Here is a 23,947-nt window from a genome sequence, read left to right as displayed (position 1 = left end):
TGATGGATTCATTTTGATATTTGCAAAACTAATACAATTATGTAAAGTTTAAAAATAAAATTAAAAAAAAAAATCACTGAAAAAAAAAAAAAAAAACTCCAAGAGGAGAATAGCAGAACAATTAAGGGAGGATGCTGGGCCCTGCCCAGACCACATATTTCTCATTCTGGAAGTCAGGAGACCTCCCTGACCACACATACAGAAAGGCTCCTTGGAGATCAAAGAAGAGTGAGGCCAAGGGCTGTCCTCTTTATATGCCTTTCTGGTAGAATTACCTTGGCCAAGAGATGCATGTGTGCATGTGGGAGAGTCCTGAGATATACCAAATATAGACCATGAACCAGGCAAACCAAAATGATTGGTCAAAGGAAAACCAGAAGAAATGCCCCATGTAAATGATTTAAACTGCCAGGATAGCGTGTCTCAGGGACTCTCCCTCTGAGTCTCTTCCTGTGTCTATCCACACATACTGTACTCTTTTTTCTTCTAATAAATACTGATTTCACTACTTTCCATCTTTGTGGGAATTCTTTTCTGCAAAGTTGAAGGGCCAGGGCCCTTGTCACAGACCACTGGTCTAGTTGCTGGGATTTAGTGCTTTCACTGCCGTGACCCGGCCTTTATCTCTGGCTGGAAACCCAAGCCCCACTTCAAGCCATTGCTGGCCGAGTCCACTCAAGATCAAAACCAGATCAGTAAAATAGTATCTAGTAAGAGTTTATTACATACAAAAGAACAGTTTGCAAACCAGGAGTCTTCAAATCCAAAATCTACATGAAGCTTAGAGGCATGATGTTAGAAAATGGCTTATAAAGTGAAAAAGAGCACATTGTTTAACCTTTACATTGAGTGGTTATTACAGTTGGGGTTTCCAGACCACAGGCAATTAGTTAAAACTGATTATACTATTTTGGGGAAATGACTTAAGTTTCTTTTATGATTATCAGAGGCATCACAAGAAATAACCCAAGTTGTTTCACTTATGTTCATGAAATAAGCTAGATTTAATTTTGCTTATGTGACTTAAATGGTTTTATCTGCTTGGGAGATTCTCAGGCTTGGTCTTTTTTAGATTTACTTTAACAGCAGTAAGGGTTTCCCTTGTAGCTCAACTGGTAAAGAATCTGCTTGCAAAGCGGGAGACTTGGATTTGAAACCTGGGTTGGGAAGACCCCCTGAAGAATGAGAAAGCTACCCACTCCAGTATTCTGGCCTGGAGAATTTCATGGATTTAAGCTGCCAAGAGGGTCCACAGGGTCGCAAAGAGTCGGACATGACTGAGCAAATTTCACTTTCACTAAGAACAGTAAAAATAGCTCAAGGCAGGCTGTTTCTCAGAGACTACTTGGCGCACACAAACCTTCAAATGGTAGATAGAGTCAAGCTGCTTCCACTCTCACGCTCGTCCCTTGTCTTGCCATTACATAGCTGTTCCAGTCAAGCTTGCCAGAAAGATTTCTCCAGGAAGGACAGAGGCAATTTCTAAATGTTCAAGGGCTTGCAATTTCTAAATTCTAGGAGATAAATATCTTGCTCATCCTAGGGCTTTTACTGAGTTCTCTCTGGTATAATGATGTGGGCCTAAATGTTTCTACAGTTTATCAGGCAGTCAGCTGGACCAAACCTCCCTTCTCAAAGGTACTCCCAGTCTCTCTGAGAGCCCTCTCCACTTGGCTTGAAGGGTAGAGAAGCAGCTTTCTGCTCATTCACAAGGGGAAGTGAGTGAAAACAATGCAGCACTCTTAATCAAAGGTAACTCACTGCACAGAAGAACACTTTCCTTTGAACCTTCCTAGTGAGAAATGGAATATTTCCTGCCATATCAGTAGATTAAAGATGTCATAGTCATCAGCAATTGCAGTCACCTCAGACGGTGAGCTGGTGAGCCCTGAGGGAACTCAGGAAGGAAAGAATACCTGCTATCTAACAGCCATCAAACTACAGTGAACCCTGAGGAAGCTCAGAATGTGAACAACACAGGAAACTGGTCCTGGATAACTAAGGTGCATATCAGAGGAATGATTTCAGTGAGCCCAGACTATTGCATCTTCTCATATATAGGAAAGTGCTAAATTCCTTAACTTGGGCTACCTGGCTTTCTTTAATTTACAAACAAACTTTTGATGTTCAGACTATCTGCCCTTTGATGCAAAAACTTTTCTGTAACCTGTCCCCCACCCCACCCCACTCTCACTATCACCTTGTCTCTTCGGAGCAATTCTCTCGGGATTACTTGAAATTTGCATCCTGGGTTTAAGTTCTAAAAATTTCTGCCAAATAAAATGTAACTCTCAACTTTTAGGTTGCATGTGTCTTTTCAGTTGACATTATCTGTCTATATGAAGTGAAGATCAGATTATCAGCTCAGAACCATTCTGTGATTTTTTATTTTTCTTTTGCTTTCTTTTTCCTGTCCTTTTTTTTTTTTTTTAAAAAAAAGGTTGTCTCCATCAATTGTTTCCAGCTTAAACATTTCAGCTAACATTTCTGAGCAAACTGGAAAATGTCTCAAACACTGGGTAGATATCAACTGTTGACAATTTTCAGAGGGGTAAAGTTAAAGGTGGGTAGTATAAGACCTTTTTTCCCTTTTTCTTTTAGCATTGTTATAATGATTATGCACTATGGATCATTTCTTACAGTTTGAAAAACTACTTGGGGAAAACATGAAAATCTAATAGACTTAGTGGAAAATTATTAACAGAACGGGTAAGGGTGGCAAACCTGTAAATGCACTTATTTCTAAGGGATTTGTTTTCTTGGCATGCATCTGATAAAATGATTATCTTTATCTTTAAAACAAATTAACCATTTGTATGCTTTCAAGTTTCACCAAACAACTCAAAAGTAGGAAACTCTCTGTAGTTTGATGTCAGGAAAGAGTCCTACCAGCCCAACTGTCCCCCTCCCCGCTGTCCTCTCCTGCTCCCCCTCCTCCCCAAACCCAACCTGGCAACCAAACACAGGAAAACACCTACTCATCAATGTCAAAAAATATTCTTGATACAAATAGGAAACAACAATTAGGGTTATCAAGTTAAAATGGTGAAACATTCTAAAATACTCTATTGACATGTTTGTTTCAGAGTTGTTTCTGGGTATATAATGACTAACTCACTTTGAAAATTATTTAATTAAATCGAAAGATGGGGTAATCTTTTCTGAATTTGGAAAACTAAATGAAATTTTTTTAAAAATATGACTCCAGTGATAAAATTTTTAATGTGTTTAGAGGTTTAACTTACATGAATTTTTTCTCTCTATATTTAATCTCCCTCTATTTCATTGTCCTTTTACATTACTATAAATCGAAGATGTGCTCATGTCAGTCTTCTGCATAAAAAAATTAAATTTTCAACATTTTCCTGTCAGTTGAAATTAACACTTCCTAGTATGATGCACAGAGTTGCCCATTATTATGCATTAGATCTCTTTTCATTTTAATTTCATTGCACTTCTTCTCATGTACTCTACATCAGTATCATTGAAGAATTCACTGTTCCCTGAGCTCATCATAACCTATTACATACCTATTCCTTTGTGCCTTCTATTCTTTCTGGCTGTAATCCTGAAATGAATTTCTGCCCATGAACTACAAATCATCTTTCTTTTTTTAAAATTATTTATTTTAATTGGAGGATAATTGCAATATTGTGATGGTATATACATTAACATGAATCAACCATAGGTATACATGTGTCCTCCCAGTCATGAACCACCCTCCTACCTCCCTCCTTTCCCTATCCTTTTAGGCTGTCCCAGAGCACCAGCTTTGGGTACCCTGCTTCATGCATTAAACTCACACCATTCATCTGTCTTACATATGATGTATATGTTTCAATATTATTCTCTCAAGTCATCCCACTCTTTCCTCCTGCTGCTGCTGCTGGTAAGTTGCTTCAGTTGTGTCCGACTCTGTGCGACCCCATAGATGGCAGCCAACCAGGCTCCCCCATCCCTGGGATTCTCCAGGCAAGGACACTGGAGTGGGTTGCCATTTCCTTCTCCAGTGCATGAAAGTGAAAAGTGAAAGTGAAGTTGCTCAGTCATGTCCGACTCTTTGCGACCCCATGGACTGCAGCCTACCAGGCTCCTCCACCCATGGGGTTTTCCAGGCAAGAGTACTGGAGTGGGGTGCCATTGCCTTCTCCATCTCTGTCTCTTACTATGTCCAAATTTCTGTTCTTTATGTCTGTATCTCCTTTGCTGCCCTGCATGTAGGATCATCGGTGCCATTTTTCTAAATTCCCTATATATGCATTAATATACAGTATTTGTCTTTCTCTTTCTGACTTATTTCACTCCGTATAATAGGCTGTAGGTTCATCCACCTCATTAGAACTGTCTCAAATGTGTTCCTTTTAATAGCTGATTGTGTGTATATACCACAAACTCCTTATCCACTCATCCGCTGATGGACATCTAGTTGCTTCTAGTTGTAAATAGTGCTACAATGAACACTGGGGTACACGTGTCTCTTTCAATTCTGGTTTCCTCAGTGTGTATGCTCAGCAGTGGGGTTGTTGGGTCATATGGCAGTTCTGCTCCCAGTTTTTCAAAGAATCCCCACACTGTTCTCCATAGTGGCTGTAGCAGTTTGCATTCCCACCAACAGTGTAAGAGGTTCCCCTTTCCCTCACACCGTCTCTAACATTTACTGTTTGTAGAATTTTTGATGATGGCCATTCTGACGGGTGTGGTAATACCTCATTGCGGTTTTGATCGGCATTTCTCTAGTAATCAGTGATATTCTCAGTCCATATGTTATCTCTGTTAAGGCCTTTCTTAAAAGACTAGTGTAGCCAGTCATGCCATTTTCTTGTAATTATTAGCTTATGGCAATTATCTCCATCTACTGTAACAATTTCTTATTCAACTTTCTATCTCAAACTCTTAACAGAGTTGTTAGTGTAGATACTCAATAGCTATTTCTCAGCTTTGATGAATAAATTAAGAAAATTACTCCCTAGATTTAATGGAATATACTAAAAAGTTTCAACAATCACAGTCTAATTTTACAATTTATTCAGAAAAACAAAGATTAATTTGAAATCTATCTCCCTATATGGTAAAACCTATTGCAGTAGCTAATTTCACAGAAAAATGTTCAATAGCCTGAATATATGCATAGGACTTTTATAAAGAGCTGAATAAAACCTAATTTTCAGCAAAAGCTAAAATTTTCTCTAGTATAAGAATTTAAACTATTTAAGCTTGAGTTTAAAAGTTTTACTTTGACACTTTCTTGTCAAGCTTCCAGGTTAAAAACAAAGAACTATATTCTCTTAGAAAGTGAACAGAGATTGCACATGCTTATCTCACTTAAAAAAAAAAAAAAGTTTTGTTTTGTTTTTGTAATGTCACCTAGTCGCTCTATGCCAAGGTTTTTGTAGCTTTCCTATTTCTTACATGTCCAATGTTCTCAGGTGTGGAAAGAGAGTTGTCTCCATTCCATGAGTGAGTCCACTTACTTGTGAAGCTCTGTATTAAGCTTGTCTTACCCCAGTAGTGGTTGCCTTAGCCAGTTCTCTTGATTTATTATTTCATAGATCACTGCAAAGGTGATTATAGCAGGATGGTAAATGATTGGGAACTCAGTTTATTGCTCTGAGTTGCCCCTGCAGGTTTAAAATGATTTCACTCAAGGTTGACTACACATCTGCAAGCTTGATTTTTCCTGGGCAGAGGTACGTCTCTTGCACTTAAAGCTTTCCTATGTGACAATTTGGTAAGTACACTTTTTCAGGTCAAATAGTACATTCTGGCTTATAGTTATTTATTAATATCAGGGTGCTAAAGTAACATGTGATTCAGAGAACTGCCAGAGGCCCAGGCTGAGGGAGCCACTGTATTCTCAACTTTTTGAAGTTTGCACTGATGTGTTCTCTGTGAGAGCACTGTAAGCCCCGACTGGCTGCTACTGCAGATGCTATTGCTAAGGCAGCTCTTGCCAATTTCTTTCCTCTAGGCCTGCTTGTTTTCCCAGAGTCATCTTGGTAGGCTATATAAATATTTAAACTATGAAAAAAACATGCAGGAAAACTCTGAGAAAGATCACAGTGTAATAGATGACATAGAAGAAATTGATCAAAACAACTAAAAAGAAATACAATAAAAAATAAAAACCTTCACCAGAGCTGAAATTATGGAACAGTGGAAACTACAAGCTCCAGATAATTTAGACTCAGCCAAATCAAAGGCAGGCACTAGGAGATAATGCACAATTCCCTTTTGTAGAAAGCAGTGTGATGTTGCAGGAAATTATAGAAAGATATTTCAGCAAACCCCTAAAATACCCTAAAATGTCTCACTAATTTGTTGGGTAATGGTTGATGATAAAACACAAAACATTTCATGTGTTGACTCAAGTTATTGAACTGATACAAGTTAATAACCTACATATTATCCTGACATGCGTGCAAAATTTACCTTTAAAAGCACATTTTGGATGATTTACTTTACAAAATAGACATTTGGAGGAATGAAGACCCTAGCGTCTTGGCTGTGACCCAAGATGTGTGGTTATTCCTTTCTCTGCTCCAGGTTCTTAACAGTGATGTGAGATTATTCTAATATGAGACAGACATTTCTGTAGAGGCAGAAGGGATATAAAGTTGAACCACAGAAAAGATGGGAAGAGCCACTATTGTAATAAAGGGCAGCGCCAGGAAAAGAAGATGAAATGGAAAAGGTGACAATACATGCAGACTTAGTAACCTCAGTCTTTTTGTAACCTAATTCCTCAACAATGTTTCATTTAATTTTGATGCAAAAAAGCAACCCAGAAACTGAAGAACCCTCACCCACTAGGGAAAGTTTACCAATCACCACGAAATCAAAATAATCACAAAAAGCACCAAACAAATCAAATATAACTAAATATACATTTTTTTGACCAAAACTACTCAACTTTTTTTCAGATTGCTGTATGACTGAACATATAATATAAATATATATAATATATATATAATTATATATATATTATAATATATATAATATATATATAATATATAATATAATATATATATATAAATATATATATATGTATATATATAACATATAATATAAAATTTGTATCTTAAATAAATTCTCTTAGATAAATCATAGGGAAAGGGCATAAAAATAATTCACCTTCACTATTTTTTTTTTTTGGAAATAGGGAAATACTAAGACTGCTTAAGTTTGCTTTCACTTAAACATGGATAACCATTTCAATAAACAGTTATGCAAAATAAATGAAATAAACCTAGCCTGTATAATATTTCACAACCTTATATTTAAAGTGGAAAAATATTATCTAGAATAGACTGAATATGAGCCTCTATGCTATGCTAAGTGCTAAGTCACTTCAGTCGTGTCCGACTCTGTGCGACTAGCCTAGTTCTATTATGTTCTCTCTCCCTGGTGCCTCAGATGATAAAGAATCTGCCTGCAATGCAGGAGACACGGGTTTGATCCCTGGATCAGGAAGATCGCCTGAAGAAGGAAATGGCTGCCCATTCCAGTATTCTTACCTGGAGAATCCCATGGACAGAGGAGCCTGGTGGGCTACAGTCCCTGGGGTCACAATGAGTTGGACATGACTGAGCGACTAATACATACACACTCTCTCATCACCCCGCCTCTGTCACAGGCAGCAAGAACCTTACAAGAGAACTAAGGCCTCCTTTCCCAGCCCCTACCAGACAAAAAATTTCATGCTCACCATTAATGATAACTTCTTTTTCTTATGCTACCCTCACATTCTTCTTCTGTTGTCTTATTTTAGCAGGAGACAAAACCCAGCTTTTATGATATTATATTCCTTTTTATTTTGGCTTCCTTCTGGTAGTTCTTTGAGCCCAATGATTACAACCTGAAGTCTTTCTTTTTCTCTGATAAATCTGTAGGGTAAAAGCTGATAATAGCATAGAAAACATCTCACTTTTTGATTCAAGTTATTGACTCACCAACAATTAATAATCTATATATTTTCTTGACAAACAAGCAAAAGTTAGCTTTAAAAAGATATGTTGGATGATTTACTTCAGAAAGTAGACTATTATCAGAACATCTGAGGCAGCATAAACTTGTATTCTTCAGGAAATTAAAATACAAGTTCTGTAAAAAAAGAAATATTAAGGTAATGCTCAAAATTCTCCAAGCCAGGATTCAGCAATACGTGAACCGTGAACTTCCAGATGTTCATGCTGGTTTTAGAAAAGGCAGAGGAACCAGAGACCAAATTGCCAACATCTGCTGGATCATGGAAAAAGCAAGAGAGTTCCATAAAAACATCTATTTCTGCTTTATTGACTATGCCAAAGCCTTTGACTGTGTGGATCACAATAATTTGTGGAAAATTTTGTGGAAAATTCTGAAAGAGATGGGAATACCAGACCACCTGACCTGCCTCTTGAGAAGCCTGTATGCAGGTCAGGAAGCAACAGTTAGAACTGGACATGGAACAACAGACTGGTTCCAAATAGGAAAAGGAGTACGTCAAGGCTGTATATTGTCACCCTGCTTATTTAACTTCTATGCAGAGTACATCATGAGAAACACTGGGCTGGAAGAAGCACAAGCTGGAATCAAGATTGCCGGGAGAAATATCAATAACCTCAGATATGCAGATGATACCACCCTTATGGCAGAAAGTGAAGAGGAACTAAAAAGCCTCTTGATGAAAGTGAAAGAGGAGAGTGAAAAAGTTGGCTTAAAGCTCAACATTCAGAAAACTAAGATCATGGCATCTGGTTCCATCACTTCATGGAAAATAGATGAGGAAACAGCGGAAACAGTGTCAGACTTTATTTTTCTAGGCTCCAAAATCACTGCAGATGGTGATTGCAGCCATGAAATTAAAAGATGCTTACTCCTTGGAAGGAAAGTTATGACTAACCTAGATAGCATATTGAAAAGCAGACACATTACTTTGTCAACAAAGGTCCATCTAGTCAAGGCTATGGTTTTTCCAGTGGTCATGTGTGGATATGAGAGTTGGACTGTGAAGAAAGCTGAGTGCCGAAGAATTGATGCTTTTGAACTGTGGTGTTGGAGAAGACTCTTGAGAGTCCCTTGGACTGCACGGAGATCCAACCAGTCCATTCTAAAGGAAATCAGTCCTGGGTGTTCTTTGGAAGGACTTATGATAAAGCTAAAACTCCAATACTTTGGCCACCTGATGAGAAGAGTTGACTCATTAGAAAAGACTCTGATGCTGGGAGGGATTGGGGGCAGGAGGAGAAGGGGACGACAGAGGATAGAGATGGCTGGATGGTATCACTGACTCGATGGACATGAGTTTGAGTGAGCTCCGTGAATTGGTGATGGACAGGGAGGCCTGGCATGCTGCAATTCATGGGGTCACAAAGAGTCGGACATGACTGAGCAACTGAACTGAACTGGACTGAAAATAAGAAATAAAAATATGTTGATAATAATATATAGAGATGAAAAAATTCCTGGCATGTCTAAGGAATGAATTTAAGAGAACAGAGACTCATTCTCTGTTCATATCAGTATGGACCCTAAAACTAAATTAGAAGCAGTATAATACAAAATTGAAACTGGTAAAAACAGAATAATTGATGTGGAACATAGTTGAAAGAATACGTCCCAGAATACGGAGAAAAGGAACAGAGATAAAAGTGATCAAGGAAAAAATGTATAATTTATATATATAGCATATTTAAATAATTAACATAATTAAAGGAAAAAGGAAATGCATCTGAAAAACTATTTAAAATTGAAGGAAAAACAATCCCTGAAGGAAAATTAATGTCTACATACAAAATTATTTGTGATCCATACACAAAATGAAAAGCCATCAAGGGAATATTTACTTTGGAAAAATTATTGAACTTTAAAGACTAGGAATTATATAAACACTACAGTAAAAGACATATGTGAAATGTAATATAAAATTAATATAGGTTTTAGATGTATCCTCTTTAATATTAGAAGCCAAAATGCAATGTAAAAATTTGTATCAAGTTTTGAGTAGAAAACTAGAATACAAGGAATCCCTGCTGCTGCTGCTGCTAAGTCGCTTCAGTCGTGTCCGACTCTGTGCGACCCCATAGATGGCAGCCAACCAGGCTCCCCCATCCCTGGGATTCTCCAGGCAAGAACACTGGAGTGGGTTGCCATTTCCTTCTCCAATGCATGAAAGTGAAAAGTGAAAGTGAAGTTGCTCAGTTGTGTCCGACCCTCAGCGACCCCATGAACTGTAGCCTTCCAGGCGCCTCCGTCCAGGGGATTTTCCAGGCAAGAGTACTGGAGTGGGTTGCCATTTCCTTCTCCAAGAAATCCCTATAAGTTGTATAAATAAACCAGCAAACATAACAGAAATATATTCCCCAATACACTAGGGCATAATATATCTATATGCTACCTAATTGTCTCAGATTTTAAAAAGAGAGAAAGGAAAACTTCACAGAACAATTACAGTATTAAAAATCATAAACATTTGAAGATATATTCTAGATTATTTATTAGATATTGTTTGATTAGATATTAGAAACTTCCACTAACTTTCCAAATAGACAAAGCTATGGTTTTATAAGTAGTCATGTACAGATGTGGCCAACCAAGGTCCTGACAGTCAAAATTACTATAAAGATTCCAGTTATAGCTAGGCCCTTAATGTTGTCTATAAATCCTTCTCTGTGTATCTATTAAGTTTTACCTCCCATCCTCCAAGCTAGTGTGTCAAATCTTGTCTATTTTCTTGTAGTAAACTTTGTTGAGTTTCCCAAACTAGCATCTGTTCTGCCATTTCCTGAGAACATTGTGTTGATTTTTTTCCCTTAGAAAACTACTTTCCTTTCATAATCAAAATATACCATTGCTTTTAGTCTGACCTGACCCACTTCAGAATTTCAGAGATGGACACATGACCCAGGCTCAGCCAATCAATACATTCTATAGCACTGTCAGTGACTGATTTAGGGAAGAACTCATGACTCAAGCTGGCAATGAACAGACAAATCTAATAATCTGACTGGAACTATTGGAAAAGAAATGCCTTTTCTTCTTTCTATAGTTGCTAGTTTAATACAATACAAACCTAGAGATTCCAATTGTCATTTAACAAGAAAATCAGCATGGAAAATGTGGCCAATGCAAAGAGGAAACTGAAACAAGAAATGGAGAGGAAGATCTGATAAAATCTTTTGAGCCAGATGTGATTAAAGTCATATGAACTTGGTAATCCACAGTTAAGTTATCCAGGCATGTTATTTTTTTTTCTTCTTCAAACTATTTTGAACTACTTTTCTCTCACTTTTTGCTGAGTTAAAACTAAAACATCCTTGAAATATCAAAGTATACCAACTATACAGACACAATTTGATTCAAGAGTAATATAGTGAATAATGAGTAGTATAGAATAAGGGACTTGCTATACAGGCTTCCCCTGTAGCTCAGATGGTAAATAATCTGTCTGTAATGCAGGAGACCCAGGTTTGATCCCTGGGTTAGGAAGATACCCTGGAGAAGGGAATGGCAACCCACTCCAGTATTCTTGCCTGGAGAATTCCATGGACAGAGAAGCCTGGTGGGCTACAGTTCACAGGATCACAAAGAGTCAGAACAACTGAGTGACTGTCACTTCACACTTTAGAGTGGTTATATATCTATACAATTGTTGAACCTAGTGTAAAATTCTATAGAAGGTTTTTGCTTCTGAGTTTGGTAAGGGCCCAGAGATACTGTACTTCTTTAGGCCAGTAACTGGAAGCAAAGTGGCACAGGAAGAGGAAGTAGGAGATAACAAGGATAAACTGCAAATCCTGAGCAAAAAAAAAAAAAAAAAAAAATGGAACCCATATCTGTCTATTACCATCTCCAAAAATGATGACATGGTGATTTGCAGGAAATTATAACCTTTACCACAGAGTTGCATGCATACTTCTCCCAGACTTGGAGAAACTGAAGGATGAGATAAGAGATCCAGTAGGAGTTGAAGGAGTTATGTAGGCTGGCTGCTGCGCCACTAAGGCAACCTAGCAAATGAACTGCAATGTATACAAGCCGCAATAAAGTTTCATGTCTAACACCAACCTTCAGAGAATAATGGTAGCCACTTACCTTCCACTTTCCAAATGCCATGCAAACATCTCTTGAAGCCAACCTTAAAACCTGAAAGGGAAGAAATTTTCAGAAATTACTTCTAGCTTAGCTAAACTGACACAACAAAATCAAATCCATCATATCAACTCTTCTATCACTATCTGTAGCAAAATATGTTTTCTACTTTAGAGAGTAAAGAGAAGACTTAGGCAAAAACTGACAAAATGTCCTACTTTCACCATATAAAATTACCTGTATGCAAATCCATCCACAGTTCCTTTCACTTTTTCTGCTCTTTATGCTCTAAATTGTACATCATACTCCGTCCCCTCTCACTTTCATGGGGACTTCATCATACTGATTCTTTTTCAACTCTTTCCAAGGGATTCTTTTCATATTAATGGAATTCCATTAGGTGGAAAAGTTTGCATAGAATTCTAATCCAGGTCCAACAACTGCGTAAAGTTATAATAGTGACATTAATTAGATTAATATGAACAAAATGTGGAAAAGCTATCAAAGTATATTTTTGAGTATAATATTTTTGCTTTGGACATTACTACTTAATTTTCTAAATAAGAATAATAAAAACCAGAACAAATTTATATGTTGAAAGTCTCTCAATTTTAAAAACTCAATGCTATCCAAGATTAAGGAAAGAGGGTGATCAACTGGTCAAAAGTATCAAAAAGCAAACAACCAGAAAAAATCTAGACTTTGTAAGTAAATTTATCTGTGAGCTTGTTCTTGGCTAAAAGAGATTAACTGGGAACTAGTTCATTCAAGATAAGGAAGAACGATTTAACAATTATGAAAAATCAATAACCAGAACATAGGCATTAATACATATGAAAGAACAAGTATAAATATATGGGGAATGGTCAATATTACTTATATAAGTAATGAAAAACTAAAAATGCTTTAGAACTGTGGTATTGGAAAAGACTCTTGAGAGTCCTTTGGACAGCAAGGAGATCAAAGCAATCAATCCTAAAGGAAATCAATCCTAAATATTCATTGGAAGGACTGAGACTGAAGCTGAAGTTCCAGTACTTTGGCCACCTGATGTAAAGAGCCAACTCATTGGAAAAGACCCCGATGCTGGGAAAGATTGGGGACAGGAGGAGAACAGGGTGACAAAGGATGAGACAGTTGGATGGCATTGCCGACTCAATGGACATGAGTTTGTGCAAACTCTGGGAGTGACTGAACAACAACAGTTATATGAATTTGCATATATGCTTCTCACAACTCATCCTTTTTTGTACATATAGTTATAATATATTGACTGGGGCCTCTGAGATTTTTGGAACACAATTTGGAAAATATTACTTTGTAAATATTAAATCTTTACTTTCTTAAAAAGCAAATCATTGGAGGAGTAATTTTGTTTCTGAAATTTTCTAGACTAAAATATTTATATAGTTGAGAAATTATTGCTGAATTTCTTTGGGACATGTATTTCACTAACTTAGGTGAAATTTAGCACTAATAGGGCATAATGCATTCATGGAATATATTGTGTTTATGAAACTGTCTTTATATGATTAAACTATTTAGAGATTTTCATTTTTTTCTTACCTTTGGCTGAAAATAGTAAGAGAATCAAATTAACATCTTTATTAAATGCTTCTTATGCTTATTTATCAAAACACATATTTATTTATATATGGCTAATAATTTTTCTTAGTATGCCTATTAAAAATTCTATATTAATAAAGTGATTTTTCTATAAAAATATATTTTTTTCTCAATCATCACACTCATTTCCCTATAAAAATATATCTTTTATTAACAATCAAATCATACAACTAAAATGGAAAATGAAGTCTCCTTGATTCATTACATGCACACAACTCACTGATCAAACATTTGAATTTGTTATATTTATTGATTTTTCCCTGAATGCATTTATGACAGATAAAAATACGAAGGAAATAAATTAGCAATAGTGAATGCAAAAAGCACATTCTGCAGAAATCCTTATTTTTCTTTAAGACTATGTATACTCAGAGAGGTTTGTGGTAATTGCATCAACTCTTAATGTTTATGTTAATTTGTACTCTGTGGGGGCTTTAAAGATTGTTAGCCAAATCGACATATTGCCTGTGAAAAATACAGTGGGATAGAAAATCTCTTGTTACTGAATTTTTAGGGTATTGCTGTTGAATCATATATTTGGGGATTTTCAGTGGTCATAGGAATAACTAAAATTATTTTTATAAGTTACTTTTGAATAAGTAAGTTTGTGTCACTGTTTTTCCTCTCATATGCCTTAATAATTAAAAAATGAAACCGTGAGTGCCTTTGGAATATGCTCACTGACTTGAAATAAGAGGACTGATAAACCTTTCCCGTTAAAACTTCTAACTGAAAACTACACATTCTACACATTACTCACTAAGAGGAAAACTGCAACCCATTTATTTAATGTAGCTGATATTTTGAAAAGTACCAGGTGATTGGTGGAACAGAGCCATGTGGTTCTTTGGATCGCTTATGATGCAGGTGCTGGATCCTATTCACTGGAATCCCCATTCCCTTAGTTCTTTGAGGGTCAGCATAAGATTAGTTTTGTTGTGACCTCTATATTCATAGCAAGACAAAGACACGAACAGGATTCTAAAGAATTCCATGCAGCTTAGGTCAGAAGAGTTGTATCATCCCACTCTGGACCTCTGAATCCCAGCTCCAATTACAACATAACTATATTAATGTCTCTACCTATCTCTACACAGTCAAAGGCATTTACATACATCAGAGGAGTGTTTCTTCACTGTATGCTTTGATAACAGAAATTTTAAGAGCAAATATCCATTTATTCTACCTTTTATTTTTTCCCTGTTTAGGTTTGCTTTGTGTTGAACATTAATTAATATTGAGGTTGAAAAGAGCAAAAGATCTTAAGAACTTGGAAATTTGGAAAACAGAGACATGGGAAAAACTGAAAAAGTGTTCCAGGGAAGAGAGTCAGGGGCTTATAAAGACAAAAAACAGCAAGGTTTGTTAACGATGCTCAGAGATAATTGTGCTTGACTCTAGGAATATTTGTCAATAAGGAATCATGTGTTGTTTTAAGGTAGGGTCCCATAAGTAGATAAGCTGTCACAAGTTATTTTAAGGTAATGGTCTGATAAATATCTTGAGTTTCTGTTAGATATTCTAGATGTTTTTGTTAGGATACTGAGTGGTTAAAAAGTCAGATTTCACCAAGTTTATAATGTGCATAAGTTACACTTGGTCTCCTGTATCCATTTTAGACAGCTCTCTTGGCAATTCTGCCTCTATTTTGATTTTTCTTTCATGTCCCCTCCCAACCTGAAGAAAGTGCTAGTAGGCCAACAGTAGTAGAGTTGACCACATGAGAGCTCTTGGTGTAGTTCATGTTGCAGACTAGTGCTGAAGAGTATCTCTCAGAACTGTATCTATATTGTCTGCAACTTGGCCTATGTATATAATTTCAGAGGGAGTTCATGGAAAGTTAACAAATTTCTTATCTATTATCAGATAATGAAGGTAAACTGCATATAAGATTGTAAGATTCAATTGAAATAATTCATGTGAAATAATTTTGAAAATCTTGGGGGCAAACTTATGCAGTGATAATATCAGATGATTTGAGGATTAGGAAACTATTAAATAATAAAATAATTCTAATGCCTTTAGGTCAGACATGCATTCTATTCTTGACCATAGTAGCTACCTCATTCAATTGTTATTTATCTCTAACGTCTTATGCATTTATATTACCTGCTTGCCTGCTAAAAGCATTTGAATTAACATCCCCTAATACAAACTTTAAAACTGAATTACAATATAAAATCTAGGATACACTTTTCAAAAGATAAGTTTATAGTTTATGCAAATTATTTCTGTGTAATCAGAAGTTCTATTATCAGATTGTATGCTATTTAATGTTTCATATGATATTAAATGCTCAATTTTTATTTTGTGTTTGTTATAAAAAGACACTAAGGATAAAAAAGACAGTAATGTATAAAATTTGAGCTCCATAATGACCCTGAGAAATAATTCTAATCACTTCCTTAATATGTAGAAATCTCAATTTAATAAAATTTTCATAAGATAATTTTGTTTCTTGGCAACAAGTACTTGTAAAAACTATAATATGAAATATAGTATTATCAGAACGTTTTATGCTGGATGTGATATCTTGCAATCAAAAATATTTCAAGGTAGTTCTTTGAGATTTTCTTTTTGTTATAAGGATGTAATACACACATTCTATATCCCTCAAAATTAAACTGCTGTTAAAGAAAAAGAAATCTGGTGCTGTTTGGAGTCTCTTATATATGTGTGTGTGTATATATATATATATATATATATATATATATATAATTAAATTACCATACAGGTAAATTCTTATAATTTGTATTTTGCATGGATAAAGGAAAGGAACAATTTAATTATGTGTCTCTCTGTGGAGTTATTTTACCAGAATAAACTTTGCTCAATTGATTTGATTTGCAAGTAGCTACCATGAGAGATTTCTATTTGAATCATATTTGGCTATTAATAAAACTAGATTGCTTTCCTCAAGCCTTTTCTTCATAACCTATTTTCAATAGGTATCTACTCTCATTTTATTTTGGTTTTGGATGAAACCATATGAACATGCTTAAAATGTGCAAAATGACTATGTGGGGGGGGGGGGGTGGTGGTGCAGGGGAGAGAAATGGCCTTACAAATGGATTTAACTTAAAAATCTTGGAATTAATGATGGAAACAGAAGCTTGGATCTGAAACTAAAAACATGAAATTGGAACCTCATGTATGGCTGGAGGGATTAAAAGAATTTTGGGATGATCAAGGGAAAAGATGTGACCACAAGAGATAGAAACATACAGTAAGCACTTTGGGGAGATGCTTGAATAGGGCTTCATAAGAGAGGAAGTCCCACAAGCAGGAATCTGTCCAGAGGCTACTGCATTGGGTCCCAACCAATAAAAGGAGAAGCACAATGGAAATTTCCAGGGAGAGAGATATCAGAGAGGATTATACTTATCTAGATGATGTCCAATACTTTGGCCACCAGATGCAAAGAACTGACTCACTGGAAAAGATCCTGATGCTGGGCAAGATTGAAGACAGGACGAGAAGGGGATGACAGAGGATGAGATGGTTGGATGGCATCACTGACTCGATGGACATGAGTTTGAGAAATTTCTGGGAGTTGGTGATAGTCAGGGAAGCCTGGAGAGCTGCAGTCCATGTGGTCACAAAGAGTCAAACACGACTGAGGGACTGAACTGAACTGAACTGAGATGATGTCACTACAGAATGGGAAAGAATCTTTGGGTCAGAAAACTCCAAAGAAAAAGTTTGATTGTTTGAGTATTTTTTTTTTAAACAATTGGATGGGGAAAAGTTTGTTTGGCACTGGCAAGCGTTTGAGGTAACAGGGCTTGTCTCCAGTAAAGAAATAAACAATCCAAGGTCCAATACACAGAGGCCACCTTTGACTCACTCTAATCAGTTCAGTTGCTCAGTGGTGTCTGATTCTTTGCCACAGGGACAGAGGCTCTGGGTGCAGCAGACTTAGGTATGGAATAAGCCCTTTTGGAGGAGGTCACCATTAACCCCACCATAGAGCTGCCAGAACTTACATAGAACTGGGAAATAGATTCTTGGAGGGCACAAACAGAACCTTGCATGCACCAGGACCCAGGAGAAAGGAGCTGTGAACCCACAAAAGGCTGACCCAGACTTGCCTGTGAGTGTCCAAGAGTCTCCAGTGGAGCCTGTGGGGTCAGTGGTGGCCTGCTGCAGTGTTGGGGGCACTGAGTGTAGCAGTACACGCATGGGATCTTTTGAAGGAGGTTCCCAGTATCTTCATTGCCTCCACCATAGTTTGACTTCCCTGGTGGCTCAGATGGTAAAGTGTCTTCTTTACCAGCATAGTTTGGCCCCAGGTAAATAGCAGGGAGGGCACACAGCTCCACCCATCAAAAGAAAATTGGATTAAAGATTTACTGAGCACAGCCTTGCCCAACAGAACAAGATCCAGTTTCCCCCTCAGACAGTCTCTCCCATCAGGAAGTTTCCATAAACCTTTTATCCTTCTCCATCAGAGGGCAGACAGACTGAAAACCAGAATCACAGAAAACTAACCAATCTAATCACATGGACCACAGGCTTGTCTAACTCAGTGAAACTATGAACCATGCCTTATAGGGCCACCCAAGACTCACTCTAATAAGAGAAAGTAAAACGGGAGAGAAAAAGAACATTTTCTCTATAAAGTCATCTGTATGTATATAAAAAGCACTGGATATTTTAAAATGCTCCCCTATTGCATCAGACTTGATGATTCTGTATTTTAATACAGACATATACATAGGCGTTTTTGCAGCCAAGAAAGGAAAATCATCATGTCTCTGAGACAGAGAAACCAAGATAGTAAACAGGGGTTGAAAGTACATAACACAGGGGAGACTGTGAACACAAAATGTAGGCCTTTGGACTTGAGGTCTTTAAACTCATGTGGGTCTGTTCCTTAAAATGAAGAACCTCATGTAAACTGAGGATGGAGGTGGGTACCAGTCTTGAAGTAGAGAGCAAGACTGCACTGAATGGGGCCCAAAATATGTCTTTCTATTCCCTAAACAGATACCAGAAATAAGCTGCCCACTCTGTAAGAGTGGAAACAGATTTATGTCGAGGAGACCAGAAACTGGGTTTACACATAACTGCACCATTAGGTTTAAGACTGAACTCTGCCCCAAGTCAGAGGTTCAGATCCCAGCCTTCTTTAGTGTGAGTGTGTTAGTTGCTCAGTTGTGTCAGACTCATTGTGATCCCATCCATTGGGGCCTGCTAGGCTCCTCCATCCATGGGATTTTTCAGGCAAGAATACTGCAGTGGGTTGCCATTCCCTTCTCCAGGGGAACTTCCCGACCCAGGGATTGCACCTAGGTTCAAACCTAGGGTTCAAACATTGCAGGCAGACTCTTCACCATCTGAGCCACTAGGGAAGACTTCTTTAGGGCCATGATACAGGCAATTGTTATCTTTGGGTGTTTCTTATGGGGTGTGTGTGTGCATGTGTGTGTATGTTTATAAACCTTTAGTAGGAAATATAGGAGACCAATAATGCATATATTGCCTGCCATAAAGTTTACATCTTTTTTTTTTTTTTTTCACTTTTGTCTTTTGATACCTCAGGAAGTAGACTCTCTACTTTCATTGGATTGTTCCCGGCAGAACAACCTAGAGTCTGCCATTTTTCTTGATGTAGCTTTGTAGACTTTAGTCTTACTAGAACAGTCATTAACTCCTAAAATTATTCCTAACTTCTTTCTTTATGCTGCTGCTGCTGCTAAGTCACCTCAGTCATGTCTGACTCTGTGCGACCCCATAGATGGCAGCCCACCAGGCTCCCCCGTCCCTGGGATTCTCCAGGCAAGAACACTGGAGTGGGTTGCCATTTCCTTCTCCAATGCATGAAAGTGAAAAGTAAAAGTGAAGTTGCTCAGTCGTGTTTGACTCTTCACGACCCCATGGACTGAAGCCTACCAGGCTCCTCTGTCTATGGGCTTTTCCAGGCAAGAGTACTGGAGTGGGGTGCCATTGCCTTCTCCAATGGATGACTGCTGCTGCTGCTGCTGCTAAGTTGTTTCAGTCATGTCCGACTCTGTGCGACCCCAGAGATGGCAACCCACCAGGCTCCGCTGTCCCTGAGATATGGATGACTAGGGAGGGCCAAAAGGAAAACGCAGGGGTGAAGGGTCAGATTCATAAGAAATGTTATTCTTTCAAGTAAGAAGTTGGAGACTATGGAGTCAGAAAGAAGCTGGGAGTGTTTTGTTTTTATGGGGGGAGGGGGGATAACTAAGAAACTGAAAAGATAAGCCTCAAGAAGGAAAAGTATAGAAAAGAAATTAGGTATGCTCCTCTCCATACAAATCTGGCATATGTAGTCTATGTCCTGAAATGTGACTAATTCCTAATTCTTGTTGATGGGGCAATGGGTCTTAAATGTAGAGGGCAGGTTGAGCGAGTTTTGGTGAGGCCATTCCTTCAAGACAACTGGATTTGAAAGACCAGATGTTCTATTCCTTCATCCCTCTTTTGGCCAAATATCAAAATATGCAAGGAAATTGGGATGTGAAGTTGGATTTCTGCTTTCTTGACTCATGGGTTTGTGTTATGTCCCTTCCCATTTCTATCTTAAAATGACAAAGTCTCCTCAAACTTGTGCTGCAAGATGATACAGTTTATAACAAATTTTCTATTTTAAATATTCTTTATGCTATTAGTAGATATTTCTTTGTCACATAACCATCATTACATGCTTTGTGTATGAGGACATGGGTCGAGTTCTTACATCAGCTCAGATACCCTCAAATTCTATATTTTACAGCAACAAGAGGGTCTTCAAGTAAAATAGTCTTTAAATTTCTCATGTCCTACAATTCTCATACCTCCAAAACTGTGTAAATATCCTTGGAATACAGGCTCACCCTTTTATTTTTCTCCAAAGAGAATACATTCTTTATTTGGAAGGTGGGTATCAAGCTGCCCACAATGTTATTTCCTAAAATGTCCAAATTAGACATAACATATTTTCTAAAATTTGAGTGGAAAGTTTCCCTAGCTTTCAGTAGTAATGCATACTTTGCCATTTTTATGCTCATTCTATTTTCTAATTACCAAGGATTGGGTCGGAGGGGAGCTGGAAACAATTTAACACCATAATTATTTGACATATTTATCTTGAATAGTTTATATTTCATAAAGCCATATTTATTAAACTTACTAATTATAGAATTAATCAGAATATATAAACAATTAAGTAGGAGAACAAATTTAAAACTACTAACCACTTTTGTACCTTGAAAAAGAATATTAAAAAAATCTTATCCTACTATAAATACACTGAAGTTAACATCACTTTCTATAAGTCCTTGTTTTCATAATGAACATTCACTGAGGATAATTTTATAGAAAGTTTATAGACTGTTTAAACATTTGAAAACATGTTTTATAATATTAGAAAATTACACTTATCATAAACATCATAATTATTTGCTTTCCCGTCCTAAGGGAGGATTATACATTACTCTCTCCTTGATGTTAGATTTGACCACGTGACTTGCCATGCTCTGCCTAGCTGGAGATTGTATATTCACACAACACCTGCTAAGTATTAGGCTTGGCCAAGTCACTTGCTGTGTCTAATGCAATACAAATACAAGTAACATAGGTAAAAACTTTAAGAGTCAGCATAGGGTTTATCATCTCTCTTTTCCTTCTGCATGAGACTGGCAGTGTTTTAGCTAGATGTAGCTTCACCTGCCTAGGTCTTAAAAAGAAGACAGCGTGGAGCAGAGCTGTAGACAACACAAGAAAGATGGTTAGGATATGTGAGGAATAGACATGTGTTTTGTTGGCCCCTTAGATTCCATAACGTTTATTGTCAGCATAGCCAAGGCTAAACTAACATATATGATCTTCATGAAGAGCTGTATCAATTTAACTCTAAAAAGTAAGGTGTAAGTATTTTGGCTAAATTTTATGTGTCAATCTGGCTAGTCTATGCAAAAGCTGGCTTAAAACCCTACATTAAAAAAAAAAATAGGATCATGGCATCTAGTCCCATCACTTCATGATGAATTGATGGGGAAAAATTGAAAGCAGGGAGGATTTTCTCTTCTTGAGTTCCAAAATTACTACAGATGTTGACTGCAGCCATGAAATTAGAAGACGCTTGCTTCTTGGAAGGAATGCTATGACAAACCTAGACAGCATATTAAAAAGTAAAGACGTCATTTTGCTGACAAAGGTCATATAGTCAAAGCTATAGTCTTTCCAGTAGTCATATACATATGTAAGAGTTGGACCATAGAGAAGGCTGAGCGATGAAGAATTGATACTATTAAACTGTGGTGTTGGAGAAGACTCTTGAGAGTCCCTTGGACAGCAAAGAGATAAAACCAATCAATCCTAAAGGAAATCAACCCTGAATATATTCACTGTAAGGACAGATGCTGAAGCTGAAGCTTCAATACTTGGCTACCTAATGTGAACAGCCAAATCATTGGAAAAGACCCTGATTCTGGGAAGAATTGAAGGCAAAAGGAGAAGAGGGTGGTAGAGGATGAAGTGGCTGGATAACATCACTAATTCAATGAACATGAACTTGGGCAAACTCTGGGAGATAGTGAGGAACAAAGAGTCTGGTGTGCTGCATTTCATGGAGGTCACAATTCAGTGATTGAAAAATAACAATAATAATATAAATATGATAAAAAAAATCCTGAAAAAATATCAATATTAAACCACAGATGGTTTTCAATTATGATAGTAATTAGGAAAATGAAAAGTAAACCAATAGAAAATTATATCCAAAATTGCAAAAAAAATTGTTTACATAGCAATGTCAATTTATCCAAGGAATGGAAAGAAGTTTAACTATTGGGAAGATGTATTTTTTAAGTTATCTTTTATATCTCCAATGCTTGAGAAGTTTTCAGTATATCTTGTCCATATATTGACGTTGGTTTCCCAAACGGGTTGAATGATATTTATCTAAGATGTCAGTATGATTCATTTTATTTTCAAGATGACCCTACCTATGTAGAAGTTACTGCTTTCTTTACTATATATAGGAGAAAGATGAGGTATGGAAATATCATGCAACTTAAACATCACCATATAGATACAATGTCCATTGGTTTCTATGTTGTAGTTTTAGTGCTCTCGGAAGCAGAAACAAGAAATTGTTTGTAGGTAATGAAAACTAAGAGACAGCCCAATAATTCCAAGAAATTTTAAATATATCAACCCGCATGAGAGCAATCTATGGAATTGAAACTGAAATGATTTGGAAGTAGAGTAAAGACTCAGATATCTAATTCAATGAGGTATTTTGTGTGTTATTCTGCACTTACCCTTTTCAGTCTATTCTCTTTTGTTCTCTGAAAAAAGGGGGGTACATTATGTGCATTTTCCTGTGTTGGAAGGGTGCTATAGGATTTAGGGAGTGTGTTCCCTACTCTCTGAGTGTTCTGTTAATTATCCTGCTTTGTTTTTGAGATATTCAGCCCTGTGAATTTTCTTACTTGAAGAAATCCTCATTTATTACACAAACATATTGAAAGACACAGGTTGATCAAACTCAACATACAAGTCTACAGATCCTTATCTATCTTTTTACTTTGTTTTTCACGCAGGCCTAGCATTATGTATAACTAGTCATAGAAACCACATTTCTTGACCAAAATTATAACTAATGATCAGACAGAGAAATGTTCCAGAGCTTTCACATTCTAAAAATTATGAATAGTTTTATATAATTATGTTAAAACATCCGCTTGGTAACACTTTTAATAAGTAGCCTTGAGTAAAATGTATAAAACTGAGACAACCTGTGAAAATATAGGGCATGAAAATAAAGAGCTTTTATAAATTCCAAATGTTCCTCTCTCCCTTCCTGTAATTAATAACTCCATTTTCAGGTGGCTGAAATTTTCACTATTCATATCATTCTTTTCAGAACTTCATAATATTTTAGGGCTTGAAGAAACCACAAAAATATTTTTAAGAGTCCAGAACGTTGTTTCACAGATAGTTGAAAAAATCCCAGAAAGAAATAATGACTTGTCCAAAGTGCCACGACGGAAGAGTCAAAGCTAGAACCCAAATATCTGGTACTACTCTTTTTAGATCATGTTACTCATTTGTCAGCACTGTGATCTCAAGCAATTTAACGTTTTGAGGCTTAGTTTCCTGATCTGTAAAACAGGGACAATAATCATGCATCAGGGCAAAATTAAAAATTCAATGATATTTAACTGGAGACTCAAATTTCAGCAAATATCACGGATGATGGTAAGAAATAGTGAAGAAAGCAGATAAAACAACTTTAATG

The sequence above is a fragment of the Bos taurus genome, chromosome 8 (assembly GCF_002263795.3).
Source record: "Bos taurus isolate L1 Dominette 01449 registration number 42190680 breed Hereford chromosome 8, ARS-UCD2.0, whole genome shotgun sequence".
Classification (NCBI taxonomy): domain Eukaryota; kingdom Metazoa; phylum Chordata; class Mammalia; order Artiodactyla; family Bovidae; genus Bos; species Bos taurus.
The sequence above is the reverse complement of the archived record's forward strand: the minus strand, read 5'-3'. Positions refer to the sequence as shown.